The 5,000-nt window shown below is 35.8% G+C and overlaps 1 pseudogene; it reads left to right on the top strand.

Annotated features, from left to right (window-relative positions):
- Positions 1 to 2,440: 2,440 nt before the first annotated feature.
- LOC137646911 (WD repeat-containing protein 86-like) overlaps positions 2,441 to 5,000 on the top strand; it is an 11,627-nt pseudogene continuing 9,067 nt past the window's right edge.

Here is a 5,000-nt window from a genome sequence, read left to right as displayed (position 1 = left end):
CAAATTATCCTTCTACAAAGCAATTATGATATATATGAAATGTTAACTTTCATCAAAGAGCTAATTTTGGAGGAATACTTAATGAGAATGGGGTAAACGATTGATCTGGTACGAACAGGCTGAAAGGATTTATTTTGATGCTGTTACTGTTCTTAAGATGTTTTATCAATTTCATTAAATCATTTCCACACTGGGCTATTTTCCCTGTTGGAGCCCTTGGGCTTATAGCATCTTGCTTTTCCAACTAGGGTTGTAGCTTAGCAAATAATAATAATAATAATAATAATAATAATAATAATAATAATAGTAAATGTGAATAGACTACTCGCATCTATTTAAGATTTTATTTCCACATTTTACGCACGATAGTATTTGTTCCCATCAAACACATTCACCGAGAATTAGCGAAACGTTTTAGTAAATCTTCCCTAGATCGAATTAATAAAGGAGATTATTTTATACATTCATAATAATTGGCTCTTACTTGACGAATTTCAGAGGAGAGAGCCGTATTGTACCAGGTTGCCATTGTATTTAGAAACCAAATTTCTTACAGATTTCAACATCTCTCGAATATAATATAATAGACTGCTAAGTTGTTAAAACGATGCTTCGATATAAGTTGAAGTATCGGTAAGGTGTAGTATTGACTATGCGCATTAATTTCCATTTTTGTAAAGGTGTCAAAATAATATATTTAAGAGTTAGATCGATTGAAATCGTTAAAAAGGGAAGGTACTTTACGAAACTTGTACAAAAAATAAGACTCCCCCACTTAAAAAAAGTCAAGCATAAAGAAAGAAATGAAAAGGCGAAGGCAGAAACTATGGAGAACTTGGAAGCGAGCAAACAGATGGAACAATTATAGAAAAAAAAAAAAAAAAAAACTGAGCAACATGTTACCATGACACCTGCAGTGGGACCAAAACACTCAAGTAACTGTGAGGGCTGAGCGTGACTGACGTCAGAAACACTGCTATGCGTTCTTCTGGATAGATCACCAATAAGAAACTTTAAATAACCTCATGACATGTTTGAAAAACAACACAAATGATAAGATTGTTAAGAAGAACGGATGATATTTTCCTTTATAAACTTTGTTGTTACCATAAATTTATTACATTCAATGGTCGGTTGAGAGCTTTCATGTTTTTTACAAAGCCAAACGCAAGACTATTGTGTCTCTTTCTTGATTAATAGATATACACAAATCTTTGCGTAGTGCATAATAGCCAAAACTGAATGAACTTGTAAAAAATATTACAGACACAGTTTCAAATCAGCCAGAGACTTGAATAAACTAGTAATTCTTTGTAGTCAATCTCTGGTATTAGCAAACGCGTCGATGGCCACCACTTGTAACATGCCATTTGGATATGGCAATCTTTTAGGATGCCTTGCAGGAGATAAGCATTGTTATAAAGACATAACCTACGAAAACTAAGTTGTCTTTCATAATCACAGTATAACTTGAGATAGCAAGCGCATAGTGCTATTGCTTTTGATTTTTGTGGTAAATTTAGAATATATATCTTATCCTACATAAGACTTTCCTTGTATTAGAGATCACTTTGTTTCAGAACACAGCTAGTCGGTATTTTCGATTGTTTGACCTAATCAAATTTGAACTATATAAATTTCAATATTGTTTGAAGACAAATATTCAACTTTTATCATAACTACGAAGGCGTGAAACTAACTAAACATGGGTGATACACTAAGTAGCAATTTTGGGGTGTTTAATGGGCTCCTTTAATGACAACTTTCAAGAACTCAAAATTATCTTCAGGTGCCGTTGAGTGTATCACTAAGATTATCTTCTGTTACTAGAAAAGTAAGTTTTTGACAAAAGAAGAAGGTTAGTGCCCAGGAACAAAAAAAAAGACTAATTTGACTTTCTTCTGTTGAGTAAATGGAAAACGAAATGAATAAAATCAAAGTAGATCAATGTATTTACTAGTTTTGATTATAAGGTATGAAACTTAACACATACATATATATATGTATACATGTATATATATATATATATATATATATATATATATATATATATATATATATGTGTGTGTGTGTATATAACTTATATCATTACTAATTCTTAATCTGTATTAAGGCCAGCATTTATTGAGTTAGGCGTTTAAACCAAACCAATTTGATAGATCAATAATACGCAAATGAATAATTTAATCTTAGATGATATGACTCTACGATAATAAATACTACTACTACTACTACTACTAATAATAATAATAATAATACTGTTGCTGCTGCCACTGCTGCTGTACTAATGAATGACAGGTGCCTTTAAGGCCTAACATTATTCATTTCCAATTTCCATTAAAAAATGATAACAAATATCACGAAATAAGACAGATGACAAAAAGACACACATATACAGAGTATAAATCTTGATTCTATGAACCAACAGGGCTATAAAAACTATCCAAGGAAGCAAGACTATCCACCATGGGGGGAGGCGGAAGCAAGCGAAAACCTCACATGCTCCTGCGGGAGACGCTGTGCGACCACAACGACGGAATCACCTGCATGGCCATATCCGAGGACGGCTCCCTCCTCGCAACGGGGTCCGACGACAAGACGATCCGTACCTGGGCAGCTGGAGCCAAGGAGACGGAATGTCTCGGCATTTTGAAGTGAGGGGAAACTTATTTGGCGTCCTAATTATAGTATTAAGAACATCTTTTCTGGCCATTATCCCTAATTAAGGGGTCGTTTGCCCGGTGCGGTCTCTCCAATATCTTCTAGCGAAGGCATCCTCTTCCACCAAACCTCTTCTCTCCATATCATTATTCATCTTATCTCGCCATCTAATTCTCTGCCTCCCTCTTGATCTTCTCCCCCTAACAGGTTCCTCTCAAGCCCTCCTCTCCCCACCAATCATTCTCAACCCGTGTCCACACCATCTCAGTCGTGCCACTCTTAAAATCTCTGTAATCGTTACTACGCCTGCCATTCTTCTCATTACACAATTTTCCAATCTTTCAAGCAGTGATATTCCCATAATCCACCTCAACATCTTCATCTCTGTTCTCTCAATCTTTGCTTCTCTTTTCGTCTGAGAGCCCACGTTTCTGATCTATGCATTAACACTGGTCTTCTTACTGTGGTATAGATCTTGACTAAATAATAAAAAGAATGTATATCACTAAAGAAAAAACATAAATAACATTTCATGATATATATTTCTTTTTTTTACTTCCACTGGAAAGGGGCCACACGAGTTATATCACCTGTGTTACTATGTACGATGCCTACATCATCTCTGGTTCTGCTGATAACACCATCAGGAAGTGGGACGCTACCAGCTGCGATTGCTTGGCTGTTTACGAAGGTAGGGAGAGCATCAATGGTTTAATCCCTTGGATGATGATTATTTGGATTTATTCATTTCAGGATGACTCTTTGGATCTATTCCTGGTTGTATGATAGTCTATGGAGTTATGTCTAGTAGTATGATAGACTGTGGATTTATCTCTTGTAGGATGATTGTCTATGGATTTATTTCTTGTAGTCTGATAGTCTATGGATTTATCTCTTGTAGTATTATAGTGCATGGTCCTCTTGGAGGACGTAGGATGATTGTCTAAGGATTAATCTCTTGTAGGATGATAGTCTATGGATTTATTTCTCGCAGTATGATAGTCTATGGATTTATCTCTTGTAGTATTATAGTGCATGGTCCTCTTGGAGGACGTAGGATGATTGTCTAAGGATTAATCTCTTGTAGGATGATAGTCTATGGATTTATTTCTCGCAGTATGATAGTCTATGGATTTATCTCTTGTAGTATTATAGTGCATGGTCCTCTTGGAGGACGTAGGATGATTGTCTAAGGATTAATCTCTTGTAGGATGATAGTCTATGGATTTATTTCTCGCAGTATGATAGTCTATGGATTTATCTCTTGTAGTATTATAGTGCATGGTCCTCTTGGAGGACGTAGGATGATTGTCTAAGGATTAATCTCTTGTAGGATGATAGTCTATGGATTTATTTCTCGTAGTCTGATAGTCTATGGATTTATCTCTTGTAGTATTATAGTGCATGGTCCTCTTGGAGGACGTAGGATGATTGTCTAAGGATTAATCTCTTGTAGGATGATAGTCTATGGATTTATTTCTCGCAGTATAAGTCTATGGATTTATCTCTTGCAGTATGATAGTGTATGGTCTTCTGTAGGATGATTGCCTAAGGATTAATCTCTTGTAGGATGATTGCCTAAGGATTAATCTCTTGTAGGATGATTGCCTAAGATTAATCTCTTGTAGGATGATTGCCTAAGGATTAATCTCTTGTAGGATAATTGCCTAAGGATTAATCTCTTGTAGGATGATAGTCTATGGATTTATTTCTCGTAGCATGATAGTCTATAGATTTATTTCTTGTAGTATGATACTGCATGGTCCTCTATAGGATGATTGTCTAAGGATTAATCTCTTCTAGTATGATAGTCTATGGATTTATTTCTCGCAGTATGATAGTCAATAGATTTATCTCTTGTAGTATGATAGTCTATGGATTTATCTTTTGAAGGATGATAGTCCATGGATTTATTTCTCGCAGTATGATTGTCCTAAGGATTAATCTCTTCTAGTATGATCGTCTATGGAATTATCCTCGTAGGATGATTAGCTATGGATTTATCTCTTGTAATATTTCATAATGATTTTATCTTTATAAGATGATCACGTATGAAGGTATCCTATCTCTATGATAATCATCTATGGGTTCGTATCTAGTAGGATGATAGTCTATGGATCCCTATTTCTTTTCATAATAACACCTTGCCTTCCAGGACACACAGCTCGCGTTGGACGCCTCCTTTTGCAGTGGGGATTTGATCTTCAGCGCCTCCAACGACAGCACAGCGAAGGCTTGGGTCTTCGACTCTCCAGAATACAACGACGACTTGAGCGACAGTGTCGATCCCTTCAAGTCCTTCGAAGTGAGTCTCTCTCTCTCTCTCTCTCTCCTCTCCT

This window comes from Palaemon carinicauda, chromosome 9 (genome assembly GCF_036898095.1).
Source record: "Palaemon carinicauda isolate YSFRI2023 chromosome 9, ASM3689809v2, whole genome shotgun sequence".
Taxonomy (NCBI): domain Eukaryota; kingdom Metazoa; phylum Arthropoda; class Malacostraca; order Decapoda; family Palaemonidae; genus Palaemon; species Palaemon carinicauda.
The sequence above is the reverse complement of the archived record's forward strand: the minus strand, read 5'-3'. Positions and strand labels throughout refer to the sequence as shown.